At 28.9% G+C, this 16,954-nt stretch overlaps 1 pseudogene; it reads left to right on the top strand.

Moving 5' to 3' along the window:
• The first annotated feature begins 10,121 nt into the window (after positions 1-10,121).
• LOC113378041 lies at positions 10,122-11,267 on the top strand (annotated as a pseudogene).
• The last annotated feature ends 5,687 nt before the right edge of the window (positions 11,268-16,954 follow it).

The raw sequence follows: 16,954 nt of genomic DNA, 5'->3' as shown, positions 1-16,954 counted from the left end.
GATTGATGCTAGTTTTTTAAATTCGATCTTTACAAATGACAATCGACAATTAGATATTGAAAGCGAGAATGGTGATCGGAGCGTTCAATATTTCTAAGAACGATAAGTAATAAAAAATTTGAATAATGTAATATATTTTCAATGTACAACGAAATAAATTTTCATTAGCAGAGTAGGAATGACTATTTATTTAATTTATTTCTTGTAAAATTGGTTATTAACTTAATTTAATTTTTCATTTACTATTTCTGATTGTTTACACCTATTTCTTGTTATTATCTATTGTGCCACGGTAAAGGTTAAGTTGATCCTTTTTACCTCATCTATGTGTAAGCTTTTTAATTTAAACTTAAAATTAACAATACATCTTATCGAACAATTAAATGACGTTTACTGATAAATTATATTAATAAACTAAACAACAATGCACCCTGCTAAAAAAAACAACATTAAAAGAATATACTTTTGTTATGAATTTTCAAACATTGCCATTTATCTCCTGATAGCGAAATCTTAAGAATCAGGGTAGAGAAAATTCCCCGAGTGCCGGACACCTAAGGTTATTTATAAATAAATCAAAAAAATATTTTACGAAATCAAACTAAATTAACAAAAACACAACCTTTGCTAAAAAATAATTAATACTATCAATCAAACTTTGGTAACAAAAAATATAATTTTACAAAGTGGCACCTAGTACCGGACATTTCAAAATAACCAGCATTGAACGCATATGCAACCATCTCCACACTTTGGAATGTCTGCACGTATGTGTTTGACGAATATTCTTAGATATTGGAAAAAAAAACTATTTATCCCTTCTGGCTGGGCCACACCGATGCTCTTAGCTGGAGCATTCTTCATAAGATTTTCATTCTTTGACTAGGAAATACGAAAAATGGTACTATGTTGTGACCGTTATCACTTATACAGAACAAAATTAAATAATTAGAATAAATTACGTCAATTCTCACAAGAAATATCAATATGGTAACTGTCCGGTGCTAAGGGAAAGGTATGTTCGTTCATTTGGTGGTAGCTACCAAATTGTTTATAATATCTAATATTATTCTACCATTTTACGGATAACAATCAAGTACTACTTTTATCTTCGAATGCCACTCAAATATAAATGCATGAATACACAAGAATTACTTCCATTGATATTAAGGTGGCGCCGTGATTTTGTACCTAAAACAACAAAAGGTTGCTCCCGCCGTGGCTGTGTGCGTCACAGGTGAGTTTTGGCGCGTAATCCTGCACCAGTGTGCCTCCCGCGCCCCTTTCACTTGTATTTTGAAATAAAAAGATTTATACTTGCTTAAATATTAGGTGTTAAATAGAGTGTCCGGCGTTAGGTGCAGTCCGGCGTTAAAGGATTTCCCCCTAATGTTAAATATTGTTGTTCTCCCAACTTTATTTGTTTTTGAGTTATTGGTGGTGGAACTTTCTACCTGCGGATCTTTAAGCCCAGCTCTACCCGAACAAAAATATAAATATAAATTTAAATAAAATTTTAAAAGTTTTAAAATATATTTTGCACATTTTGAATTCTTATCCTTCTCTTCAAATATATTTATCATTGGATGTTATTCTTTCTTCGTAACTTTAATTTCAACATTGGTCGCATCCACAATGTATATTCTACTAAAAATGTTCGGAAATCTACCGAACGAAATGTAGGGTTAATAAATAATTTCGATTCCCAAAACCATAAATTTAAGAACAGACTCAAAAACCCTTGCATTAATTTTACAATTTTTCATTTCATAAATTTATTAAACGAGGTAACGTTCTTACACTAAAGTTTTTTAAGATCACCCCGTTTCGGCTTGACGTCAAGGTCTGGGACACCCTGTATATATATATATATATATATATATATATATATATATAAACAACAGTGGGTGTACATTTGTATGTATGTATAGTGTTCGTACGTTCTTGTTCCAACTTTATATCGGATTCATAAAATCGTAAAACACGTTGTTTATAAGTTATTTTATATATTTTTTTATTCGATTTTGCGCACACGCACGTTTCGAAAGCAGTTTTCTTCCATCTTAAGCAATAAAAGAAATGCAACATCTTATTTTTACTTTATATAAAGATGTAGATATGTAAATAAATATGAATATTGAACTTTTGGCGTTAGATATTAAGTAACACGTTATAGTTATCATTTTTATTTTTTAGGGTTATTATTTCTTTTCCTTTATATTTTTATGTTTTCTTTTTCTTTTTATATTTTATTTCATTGTTTCCTTCGATTTATCAAACCAATAAATATTCACTAATAAAATAGAAAATTCAGGAACCAGGATTTACAAAAATAAGAAAAAATATTCTGAAGTCTTTTAGTATTTTGTTAAAACAATATAGTTATATCGAAAGCAAGAAATATTACCAATAATATTAAATTATTATTCAATATTCCGAAGTAATATGTATATCTGAATAAATACTCCAAATAAACAAAAATATTATTCTAGTAATAACAAAAATTATAATTGCATAAAATAAATTGACAAAATGCAATAAATATTAAAAATAGTTTATAAAACTAAATTATAAGAATTAATTAATTAAGATTATGTTGTTGTATAAACGATTGATTATTATGTAATCAATGAAAATTGTAATTTTCAAAAAATTATATGAATATACGTATATTATGTAAAAGATTTACCAGAAGTCAAGTGATATAATCTCGTTTGGTGTAGTATAAATCAACAGTTTTAAATCCAAACTAGTGGTGTATGGCATCGTGCCTTAAGGAAAATTGCTGGAACTTCCCGTACCGTAACGAAATTTTCGAGGAATATCAAGTGTTTTCAATAGATTATTATAAATAAATACTGTAATATTATCTAATATTTATTAGATTTATTATTTAGAATTATATAAATTGAATTGCAAAGTTGAAATTATTTGTTTATAGTATATTAAAACAGAATTAAAATTAAAATCTGAATTATTCTCGATATACAAAAAAATTTTTTTTTCCAAAAGCAATTATTTTGTTAAAACAAACAGAAAGTTTTTTGATTTTGAAATCGGACGCTTAGTTCTCTCAAAAACTGCCATTTTTTGCACATTTATCTCTGTATCTCATTTAGCCTTATATCTTCGAAATGGCTGGACCTACCTTTGCCAAAAACTAATCACCTCTTCTCCCTATCATTTCAAATTGAATATTTTTTAGATTATTCAAATCGGATACTCGGTTCTCTCAAAAACTCGATTTCTATTTTCTGCACTCTTTGCTCCGTATCTCCGTAACGGCTGGTCCTGCCTTAGTCAAAAACTAATCAGCACATCTCCCTATCAATAGGAATTGAATGTTTTTTTAACCATTCAAGTCGGTTGACCGGTGTGCCCGAAAACGTCGACGAAAAAATTCGGACATACAAAACACACACACACACATCCATTTTTTCTGCAGTATGCCAAAATGTTCAGAAACCTTCAAAACGTCGAGAAATGCAAAACATTTCATTTTCGATTTTCGGCCCATTACTATAACTACCCTACGAGAAGTTAATAAAGCCATTTAAGTTTTTTGATAAAATATTATTAATTTTTACTATGAAAACGACAAAACATTAAATAAACAATTGATAAATTTAGTAAGTGCATTCAATATTTAATAATATTGTGATTGAATTTATAAACATTATTCAATTCATGTAATAACTATGAGAGTTCATTATAACATCGTGCTAATAAGGAAATAAAAGAGTTCTATCGTGAATTTATAAATCACAAATATGGTCATTTGAATAGAGTGACAGTAAATTAAGTCAAAGTCTAGTTATTATAACTAAAATATTTATTCGCCTTATTAAGTAAAATAATAGTTAATTTTAGGCAAAAGGATTATTCGACAAATAACAATAATATAATGATAAATAAAAAATGGGGTTTAATCTAGGAAAAATAAGTACATTATAGATTAATAATATAAATAGATTTTAGCAAAGTAACTTGTAGTTATGATTTTGAATTTATATAATGAACAAGTGATCAACAACAGATACAGGTAAAAGAGAACTATATATACATTTAAGAGAATTGTATAGCAAAATATAATATTTTTTATAAAAAAGTGAGGAGGTATAAAATACATTTTTGTGTATGCTATTTAACTGATAAAACTATAAAAATTAAGGTGATCCAGGGTTATAAACCCATATATATATATATATATATATATATATATATATATATATATATTCTATGTTGTTCATTAAAATGACCACGTAATAAAAAAAATATTTAAAATTTTATTACAAATACTTAATCACGATTAATTTTGTTGTGTTTATCTATTTTAACAAATAATTTATTTATTTGTCTACTTATATAAAAAAAAAGCGTGAGTGAGTTTTTTTTTCAAATATACGTCCTAGAGCAATCAAACTTCTAGAATCCATCAAACTGTATATATATTAAAGTTAATTTCAGACAGAATACGATTAATTTTAATTTTGATGAAAATTACACTTATGAAACCCATTATAGGCGCTACAAATCCCTATTTCATTAGAATGCATAAAATGTATCAAGATGACATCAATGGACCAATTTTCCGATAAAATATAAATGTTATGATAACACTATGTTACGGGTCTATCTTCGTATGAATTGGTAGTAACGAACCTAAACGGAAGCTAAGAGTTTGATGTGCGAAGAGGGATTTTACATATAAAACTTAGCTTCACGTATGTGCTAGACATCACAAAGATGCACTAATGATAAAATTATTATTTGACATTTGTGCGTTTTGTAGGTTTGTTACATAGCAAATACATAGCTTTTCGACAGTTTCTTACTACCAATTCATACGAATATACCCCCGTAACAGCGTTATTATAACATTTTTATTTTATCGGAGAATTGGCCTCTACATGCATCGATTAAATTTCAGGAAAAAAAACTCGGATTTTATTTTCGCCATAACTTTTTATCGATTTCTTAACAATTTATAAAAAAACAATAAAATTTTCAAAGCATATTTTTGGAGATATTTGAAAAAAAAACAATAAAAACGTAAAAAGCTCCAAATTTCAAATTGACAATTACTTGTAAAATATTATTATAATATTATTTTTTTTTGTTAAAGTTTAAAAACCATTTTTTCTTAAAATTATATATATATCGATATATAATTATTATATATTGATATGCGAGGTTATATTGGAAAGAAAATTTTAACACCAAGAAGGGATAATAACATCCCTTAGGGTGGGTCACTTTTAAAATTAAGTAATCTTTTCCTTTAGGGTCTAATTCCAAAATTTGTTGCAAATCGATTCAAAATGAAAAAAATCGGAGACACCCTATTTTATGCTAAAATGACTGCACTAATAAGGAAATATGTATAGTAGGGCAGGACACAAAAGTCCAATTTGATTTTGAGCAATTATATTGTATAAACCAAACCAATTATATCACGACTAATACCACATATAGAACAAACAACTATATGACTACGTTCAGTAAAACTCCCAGCATCATTGTAAATGTATTTTTTTGCTGTTTTTTTTTAATTTTACCACCAGGTCCTTTTTACCTTGAAAGCGGGGTAAAATGGTACGGCCATGGGACAGTTCCAATGTCTTACTTTTAATTTTAAAGTGATTTTACGAAATAATAGCTCCATTATTCAATCAATGCAAAATAATATATTACATGAGTACATTTTTTTACAGAGATAACACTATATATATATATATATATATATATATATATATATTATAAGAAAAGGAAAAATTATATTATTTAAATAAGGCAAACAAACAAACTACTCCGTAAAAGTGACAGAACCAATTAAAGAAATAGATAAAGGTGTTCCTTAATATGGATATTTTCAAATCTATTTGCTCCCAAGGGCTTAATTGCTTCCAAATTGATAAAGAAAATATCTGAAAATTTTAGCTCTTTATATTAACTCTAATATAGTCCGCACTCCAACCACAGTTTCTTAGCTCTTCTTCCTAATTAAATAATTATTTTTTAAAATATATCATTTTTTTGCAATTTTATTATTTATTATTAGAATAAGCATATACAATGTTATTATCAAAATTTTGATACACTTGTCGCTAAGTTATAAAATTCTAAAAAACAAATGGAATTTTACCCATGATTTTTTAATGAGAAATTTTGGAGTGCGGACTATCTTAAAGTTAATATTAAGAGTTGATACTTTCAGAGATTTTTTTTTCATGTCTTTGGAAATATTTGATTTATATATACATATATATATATATATATATATATATATATACATTATGGTGGTCGTTGATATGGACATTTTCAAATTTTCTTGCTCCACAAATGCTAAATATTAACTTTTAGATAGAGCGCAATTCAATCAAAGTTTTTAATGGACTTAGCATGGAAAAAGTTTCAAAACTTTTAAACATGTTTTTTAGATATAACTTAGCGTATTTTTAATAGAACATGACATGAATTGTCACTTTTGATTCACTTATCACTAAGTTATATCTAAAAAAAAACATTTTTAAAACTTTTGAAATGTTTTCCATGCTAATTCCAACGAAACTTTGAATTGCGCTTTATCCAAATTTTTGAGCCCCTGGGAGCAAGAAAACTCAAAAATGTTCATATTGAGGACCACCCTAATATATATATGGCGACTCAAATGGTACCAAATTGATAAACAACAATTCTCTGAAAGTTTTAGCACTTAATGTTGTCTTTTAGAAAGAACGCAATTCAATCAAAATTTTGAATGAAAATAGCATGAAAAAAATTTCAAAAATTTTGCTGAGCGTCGAATTTTCAATAAATAATGACACGAATTTTAACTTTTAATTTATTTGTCGCTAAGTTATACCTAAAATTTTTTTTTCTAATTTTCAAAATTTTTTCCATGCTATTTCCATACGAGGTTTGATTGAATTGCACACTATCTAAAAGTTAATATTAAGAGCTGAAACTTTAAGAGAATTGTTTTTTATCAATTTGGAACCATTTGAGCCCTATATATATATATATATATATATATATATATATATATATATATATATATATATATATATTAGGGTGGTCCTTAATATGAACATTTTCAAATTTCCTTGCTCCCAGGGGCTCAAATGCTTTCCAATTGATAAAAAAAAATCTAAAAGCTTCAGCTCTTGATATCAACATTTAGATAGAGCGCAATACAAACAAAGTTTCGTATGGAATTAGCATGAAAAAAAATTTAAAAATGTTTTTTAGATATAGGGAATTCACAAGGAAATGCCCATATTAAGGACCACCCTAATATATATATATATATATATATATATATATATATATATATAATATGGTATAATACAAAAATAATAAATAATTAATAATCACTCACCTTCCGAAGCGACAGCGATCGTCATCAAAAGGATAACGCACAACTTTTGATTGATACGGTAACGGCATCCACTGAACATTATTAAACTATCAGAAACGTAACATAATAGCAGTCAGCAATGGTACAAAATTCGCCTCTTAGCCTCGCAGAAAGCGAGAATCCAACAATCACTTGACACACAGGTTAAATGTTATTATTGTCGATTTTCACTTGACTAGAACTGGCAGTTGAAACATTTGATTTGAACTCGATGCACTGTAATTATTATTTTTATCAAACGGAATAAATAAATAAATTAATTAATAATGAATTGGACAGACGACTTTATAACTTATATCTCCAATCTTGTGCGTCGGTTGCTGTGAAATGATCGTTGAGCATTTTCTTCTATGACGCGCGGTAAGATCCCTCTCTCCCTTTATAAACTCACTTTCTTCCATCATTAAAACATCAACAGCTAACTAGACAACACTCATAACACATGCTAATAGATTTATTTGATTGTGAAGTTGAAAAATTAATTTGTATTTTTATTTTTTTATTAATTTTAAGATATTCATTTTATGTAAAATGTATAATTAAAGGAAGACCTTGTATATCATATAAAGCGCACAATAACTAGCGGTGCATGGCATCGTGCCTTGTTGCAGTAAGTAAGTTGCAGAAACTTTCCGTACCGAATATTAACATTTTTAAAAAAAATTTAATTTTTTTTGAAAACTGAAAAAAATAGATTTTTGAAAAGTTTGAAACCTTTTGAAAAAAATGACTTTTGAAAATTTAAAATTATATTATAGTGTTTTTAAAATTTAAATTATAAGCGTAACTGTTTTAGAGTCTAAATATCGAAGCGCCTAAGCGACGCGTTGGATAAACATTGGTATTGGCACGAAACCCATAGATCAATGAACAAAATTTGTATGCACTTAATATTAAAATTTCTACAAAACTAGTGGGGCGCATGGCATCGTGCCTTAAGGCAAATTGCTGGAACTTCCCGTACCAAAAATTATTATTTTTTTAAAAACGATTAACATTGTTGAAAAAAATTAGATTTTTGAGAAACTATAAATTTTTGACAAAAAATTACTTCTTTTTGAAAACAAAATTTTTTTGAAACAAAATGTATACTCATTATTAAAATCTCTAAAATATCTGATAATTTGTTCTGCATATGTCTAATGATCATTTTTGACCGCCAAATGTCATTTTTTTTAGTTTTTTTACAAGATCTCCGAAACCGCTCCCATGAAAATTTGATCAGTTCTTCATCTTGCTAATACAAGTAAAATGTTTTTTGAATTATTCAAATCGGACGCTCCGTTCTCTTAAAAACTGGGTTACCGTTTTTGGCACTTTTTGCCTCATATCTTCGGAACGGTTTGACCTGCCTTCGCCAAAAACTAATCAGCACGTCTCTTTATCAATACGAATTGAATGTTTTTCGAATTATTCAAATCGCTTCAGGCGTGTTCCCAAAATCGTCGACGAAAATTTGTATCCGCACACACACATACATGCACATACACACACACACACATACATACATACACACATATACCTCCATTTTTTCTAAGGTATGCCAAAATGTTCAGAAGGTTTTGAAACGTAAAGATAAATAAAAATTTTCATTTTCGATTTTTTTGCGATTACTATAACTTGCCCTACGGGAAGTTAATAACTAAAAATTTTATTGGATCTACGAAAACGCTGATCATGCCTTCTCAACAATTTCATTCTTTCGTTCTTCATTGCGTCAATACTTGAAAATTGAAATTGGATCCATGCAACACGTTTCGAACTCAGCGCTCACTCGAATGTATTTGGTGGTATTTGTTTGCGGATTATTTACGCCAGCGGTTTGATAATATCATCAAAATATGCATTTGAATTACATTTAAATGTTAAAGCTGTTTATAGTATCATTATTATTCATACAATAATACGCTCTCCTTACGATAAGAACTTGATAAAAAATATTTTATAAGAAAATCTTGCGTCTCGGGCTTTAATTATTTATATATATATATATATATATATATATATATATAATTTATTTATATTAGGAGAATATAAGCATAATGACATAAATGAATTTGCTGTGAATATTTATATAATATTCTACTATTGCAAGGTTTGAATTTTTAACCACGGCGCCATGCACCACTAGTTTTTTATTTGTTTTATTTGAGCTTAAATAACATTATTTTTTAATATTTTAATATTTTGAAGTGGGGAAAGTTATAAGAAATATCTGTTCTCTGCGAATGCTCAGATTAAATTGCGGATTTTTTTTATCAAATGTTTCAAATTCGGACTGCTCTGATGAAACGCTTTACGATAATCCACCACAGTTTCGAGTCCGAACTTTTAGATAGAACAGGAAAAAGTGTTCTGCGCATGCGCGGATAGTTTTGGACTGTCAGTTTGGCTCGGATGGAACGAACCCAATATCTTGCCGTTGGGCAACACTATCGACTAGAAACGAAATTTGTTATGCTATGGCAATACTATTAGCCATCAAAAATTTTGTACAGATCGTTTCAAAACAAATGAAAAATAAAGTCTTCTCGATAAAGTTGTGCTCGACCAAGTGCTCGCATTTACTTCAATTAAAAGCTCCGAGTCATATGACGTGAATCTATTTTATTTAATTCAAATAAAGGTAAGTCATTTTAATTATTCGACCATGTTTGTTTCTAAGTATCATTACATGTAATATAACTTTTCTAGAACAATCATGGTTAAAGAAACTACATATTATGACGTGCTAGGTGTAAAACCAGGATGCACACCTGAAGATTTAAAGAAAGCATATAGAAAATTGGCCCTTAAATATCACCCTGACAAAAATCCAGTAGAAGGAGAAAGATTTAAACTTATTGCACAGGCTTATGAAGTTATTTCTGATCCTGCCAAGAAAAGTATATATGACCAAGGTGGAGAACAAGCTCTTAAAAAAAGCGGATCTGGTAGTCGAGAATTCAACAGCCCCATGGACTTCTTCGAGACGTTTTTCAATAGAGAATTTTCTGGTGAACAAAGTGGAAGAAGCCGTGAGCGTCGTGGCAATGATGTCATTCATAAGTTGCCTGTGTCTTTAGATGAACTTTACAATGGAAGGACAAAAATATTAGTTATCGAAAAGAGTGTTATCTGTGGCAAGTGTGAAGGTCGGTGTTGCCAAAAAAAAGCACCGGAACAATGCCCAACTTGTCGCGGTACTGGCATGCAACCAGGAATGACAGAGCCAATTGAATCTATTTGCAGAGAATGTTGTGGCAGTGGTACTTTTATTATACCTGAAGATTGCTGCAAACAATGCCAAGGTCGCAAAACCGTCAAAGAAAAAAAAATATTAGAAGTCCATGTTGACAAAGGTATGACTGATGGCCAGAAAATTGTATTTGCTGGTGAGGGTGATCAAGAACCAGAAATGGAACCAGGAGATTTAATAATCGTTCTTGACGAAACAAGACACAAAAAATTCAGGCGTTTCGGAAATGATTTAGTTTATTTTATAAAAATCCAAGTTGTAGAGGCTCTTTGTGGTTTCCAAAAGCTGGTAAAAACTCTAGATGAACGTAATTTAGTTTTAACATGCTTGCCTGGAGAAGTCATAAAACATGGTGATGTAAAGTACGTTGTAAATGAAGGCATGCCACATCACAAAAATCCACATTTGAAAGGACAACTCGTTGTGCACTTCCTAGTTAATTTCCCAAACGTTATTCCTCCAGAAATGGTTTCGGCTTTAGAGAGTTGTCTTCCACCTCGACCAATGGTTGAGATTCCTCCTGATGCTGAAGAATATAGGTTTATTGAAACAAACGAAGAACAAAAGGCACGCAAACGTAAGCATCCTGGAGCAAAATACAAATCATAGGATGATGATGACGGTGATAACAATTGTATGTCATCTGTTATTTGTAATAAAGAAAATGTATTTCAACACTTCTAGCATTAGCCATGATTTAAATAAACAATATGTAATAGTTGCCGAATTGCCTTTTACTTTATCTCGTGTTAAAGTTGTATTGTGTCTCCGGGCAGAGATTACGGTGCGGGATCAGATAGCGCTCCCTTGGGTGTTATTTCAACGTACATTTAAAACGTCCAACAAACTCCTATAACAATGTTTACTATCTTGAAACATAGGAACAGATTATTTTTAGATTTCACTACGAACTGCGAAATCGAATTTGCTAGTGGTGCTTGGCATCGTGCCTTAAGGCAAATTGCTGGAAGTTACCGTACCGTAATAAAAATTAGAGGAGAAAAATTAATCAAAAATTGCTTCAAATAATTTCAAATAGATTATTATAAATACATACTGTAAATTTATAAGCGCCTATTAGGCGACGAGCGTATTCCACGAACAATTTATGTGTATGTTTACAAGATATTTCTTCATTTTTTTTAAATTTGATTTTTTTTTGATAATTTTGAAATTTTTTAAAAGTTCGGATTTGCTTGGAATTTTTGAAAAAAATCGATATTTTAAATTTTTTTGAGAATTTGAAAATTTTTGAAAATATCCGATATTATTGAAATTTTCGAAATATTCTCAACAAATTTTTTGAAAAATTTCAAAAATTTGAGTTTTTTGAAAATTTTAAATTTTTATTTTAAAAATCTTAGTACGAAACCCAAAAAAAATTACACAAAATGTGTACACACTATTAAAATATCTATAAAATATCTGATAATTTGATGTAAATATGTCCAATAAATATTTTTGACCGTCAAATGACACTTTAACTCATTTTTATTGAAAGTTCATAACCGCTGGCCTGCCTTCCCAAAAATTTTACCAGTTGTTCATTTCGTCAATATAAATAAAATGTTTTTTGAATTATTCAAATCGGACGCTCCGTTCTCTCAAAAACTGTATTACGACTTTTGGTTCTTTTTGCCCCGTATCTTCGGAGCGGCTAGACCTGCCTCCGCCAAAAACTAATCAACATGTCTCCTCAATACGAATCGAATGTTTTTTAAATTATTCAAATCGGTTGATCAGTGTTCGCGAAATCGTCGACGAAAATTTGTATCCGCACACACATTCACACACACGCGCACACACACATACATCCATTTTTTCTACGGTATGCGAAAATATTCAGAAACTTTTAAAACGTAAAGATGTATAAAAATTTTCATTTTCGATTTTTTGCGATTGCTATAACTTGCCCTACGGGAAGATAATTAGTACATGTATTACGACGTCGGATTCAAATTCATACGTCAGATCATGTGATTATGTTCATTAGACTCATAATATCTAAATAATAGATAATAAAATTGATTCGAATGCGCATCTGTGATTTGTAGTGAACGAAACACGCGATCGGCGCGTAAAATGCGCTCTCGTCCGTTCATAAAGTAATGAAAATGAAAGCGCCGACATTAAGGGAAAACAGACATGCAAAATTATCCAGAGATTGCTATTTTTCAAATAAAAAATTCGTGCTGTTCCAATTTCTTTTTATTTAATAATATATTAGGTTGTCAAATATCTCCCTTCCGCTTTTTTGTCTAAACCCAATGAATTATATCAGTTACATAAACTTCCCGATATGTGTAAATAATCGACTTAATCAATAAAAAATAAATTAATTTATGAGTAAATAAAAGTGTTCCGAGTGGATTTATTACATATAATTGAAAACGAACGAACGCGTTAACTCTGAGTATTTTCTAAAAGCAAATTTTCAAAAATAAATAATTTTTATAATTGAACCAATTTCCGTAGGACTTTAATGGTTTAGTATGTTCATTAACACCAAGTACTCTATCGTTATACCAAGTAAATCGTCTAATTTTAATTTTAACAAACCTCAAAAAAACTACTCATTTTCTCAAACTTCGATAAATTTTTAAAATTAAACTACTTGTCGTAAGACCGTAATATTATATTTTAGTAAGTTCTATAAGACCATGATATATATCGCCAAAAGAAGTTCCATAAAAATCGGTTTAAATTTTTTTCAACAGTTAATTACAAGAAAACAGCTCGGTAGATTTTCACCTAAAACTAATCAGTATCATTCCCAACTAATATCTTTCAAACAGTTTTTGATTTTGTAAAATAGATTCGGTAGTCTGAGCTTAAATGTAGATGAAAAGTTTAACGGTTTTTCCAAATTACAAAGAAACATGCTCATTAGATTCAGAATGGCTTGAAACGCCGAGAAAACATGAAATTAGCGAATCGGATTTTTTATGAAAACTTGAAAATGCGTTTTTTACTGTTTTTCTAATATTTGTTATCGGTCCCTTTTTACTCCATAAGCTGAAGAAAAATGAATTCTCAAATTCTACATTATGCAACCAGTGCAAAATATAAATTTCATGAGCACATTTTTATAAAGATAACACTGTATACGAGTATACACCTTGGTCAGATATTTTGCTAGAAATATTCATCAGCAGAGTTGGAATAACTAATAATTTAATTATTCTCTTTTAAAATTGTTTTTTTTTACCTTAATTTTTGTTTGTTTTCTAGTTACTTATACCTTTGTTTACACCTTTGGTCCTTTTTGCTCCATCACATGTAAGGTATTATAGAGATTACTACATTAAGGTCTCGTAGATTAAACAACAGTGCTCACAACCAAAAAAACTAACTATAAAAAAAATACTTTTGTCATGGATTTTTGAACATTGATGTTTATTTCCCGATAGCAACTTTGCTTGATTTAATCGCATTTTTTGCCCTCTACTTTCAAATATTGTTATCCAAAAGTTTAAAAATGGCTAACTTTACTTGTTCTTGAGATATTGGTGGTGGACCTTTTTACTTGTGAAACTTAAGCCCCGCTCTATCCTACACTTCAGAGGTATTTCAAATACAAAAGTTTTGTTTAATTAGAGTAATTGTTTTAACTAAAATTGATAATTAATCATTTTAGAGTGTCCTTATTACACCGTAATAATGAGAAACAATTATACATTATGAACTGAATTAATTAATTATAACAACAATGGTTTATTTAAACTTTAAACTTTCAATTACTGTCTACAACATTGTGCAGAATTAGAAATAAAAGTAATTAAAAGATGCGAGATTATCACGAATACAAAAGATTTTCAGTCTTTTCTATTACTTCTACGATATGACTTATTAAGAATAAGAATACTAATTCGTAATTTCTGTGACAAGAGTTAATTAATAACGTATTTTCTAATTGATGTCAAAAGTTTTTATAAATCTCATAACAATATGTAAATATTATTTAATTGCTGAAGTAATGATTTAATCGTTTGTATTTTTTTTCTTGATATATTATGCATATATATATATATATATATATATATATATATATATATATATATATATGTGTATACTATAAGCTGTTTTCAGTAATGCCTATTTATTGGTTTATTATTTTTACTTTAAAATTACTTTTAAACGCAATCAGACAGCAACCCAACGGTCGTTCTTTCCAATTGTGACGGCAACAATGCCCCTAAAAGCAATGTTAATACAATCACTAATATTTGCCTAAATTAAATAATATTTCGATTAAGGCAATTGTTCGGACGTATTTTCATTTTATTAGTATTATCATTTATGGCCATGAAGGTGACAAGCTTCATGGCATTGAGTTTTTACAAGGAATATTTAGGGTGTAGCGGAGAGTTTGATGGGACTAATTATACACTTCTAAAAGTAAAGTCCGCGAAACAACATGTATAATAACTAATAAATATACATATCTTCTTTCATTATAATTTAGTGACAAATCAGTGATTGTAATAAGAACTGCAACAAATGCATAAATTATACCAACAAATCAGTGTTTAATACAGTCCACAGCCACAAGGATTAAATAATAACCCAACAACCTGAGTTATTGAAGGAGAGTTTTAATAAATTTCATAACTACGTAACGCACATACAGCTATGCATAGTTTTTTTACCAGCCTTAAGGAAAATTGCTGGAACTTCCCGCACCTTAATTTAAAATATTTCAAACTTTTAAAAAATTCACCATTTTTGAAACATTTGAAATTTTTCAAAAAATTTAGAATCTTTCTGAAGATTTTGAATTTTTTTTTTTTTTTTAATTCGACTTCTTTGAAAATCTTGAAATTCCTTGAAAATTGGGAAACCCAATTCAAGTCAATCAAAAAAGTCGAAAATGTCAATGGCATTTGTTTGAACTATATAAGTGAACTTTAAGCTTTACAAATCTTGGTACCCATAGAAATGCTAATAAATATTGTTATGATCATTAAAATCTCAACAAAATGTCTGATAATTTGATGTGCATATCTGTAATGATCACTTTCAACAGCCAAATGGCATGTTTTTCTACATTTTTTCTGGGTCTCTGAAACTGCTGGACGTATCTTCAGAAAAATTTCTTCAATTTTCCATTTCGTCAATATAAGTAAATTGTTTTCTCAACAACTGAATTTATATTTTTGGTATTTTTTACCCCGCATCTTCGAAACAGCTGTAACTGTCTTTGTCAAAAACTGATGCATAGCCTATGCATGTCTTCTCAGTAATATGTTTGAACGAATGATTTTTGAACCAAAATTCAATATAATATTGAGTATTTATATAATTCAATGAATTCAAAAGCATCAACAAATAATTATTCAATTTTGCCATAGTGAGCAAATCCGATATAACTCTTTTCTTCGCCCAGCGTTCGCTCCTGTAATGATCAATGTATCATTTATATTCATCAAGTTATTTAATTAATATTTTATCGCTCACGTTTATGAAATACAATCAGATATCGCTTAATAAAAAATCACAACAGATCGCAACAATGTTCTGATCTATTGTGTCCAAATTGATAATATTGATCAGTGAAAGTGAAAATAATATAAAAAGGTTTTTAATAATAAAACATTATACTTTCACATACTTTCGATTGTATTATAACATTCGTTAAATTGCACGCACACGTAAATAAAAAAAAAACAGTGACTTTATTGTCACACTGATTCATTAAATTTATTGCATTTATAAAAGAGAGTGCTGCTGCCTTTTTAAAGTTTTTTAGTGCAATATTATATATAGAAGGTTGAATTTAACTTGTTAGAAATTCAATCAACTAATTGGACGATATCACTAAATTTTGCGATCGATTTTAATTATCCAAGATGCACCTTTAACATAAAAAATTCAAGAAAAAAATTGACAAAACCCAAATTACCTTTAGTTGTGATTGTACTATGTATTGTTAAATCAGAAAACCAAAAGACAAACTGTAAACAAACATTTGCTGCCCCCTTTTTATGCAAACTCACTCAGTGGGATCACACAAAAAAACAAGAAAAAATGGTAATTTTTGGTGCCCTCTTTCCTCATAAATTGGAATCTAATATCAAGCAGCAGTAATATTTGTTTTTACTTGAAAATTTAATCAAAAATACGTTTTGTTAAGAAAAGAACCCTTTAGAAAAGTTCTGTATAAAAGTTAAAAACAAACAAAGAAAAGGACAAATTTGTTCTTTTGGACAAGAAAACATCACAAGAAGAATAGGACAACCATTATTTCTCAATAGTCATTAGTCAAAATAATAATCACAACAGCTTGTAAAATAACA

Source organism: Ctenocephalides felis, unplaced genomic scaffold (assembly GCF_003426905.1).
Source record: "Ctenocephalides felis isolate EL2017-DRISC unplaced genomic scaffold, ASM342690v1 CF-g0.4_SCAFFOLD_01886, whole genome shotgun sequence".
Taxonomy (NCBI): domain Eukaryota; kingdom Metazoa; phylum Arthropoda; class Insecta; order Siphonaptera; family Pulicidae; genus Ctenocephalides; species Ctenocephalides felis.
This window is presented reverse-complemented; position numbering and strand designations above follow the sequence as displayed.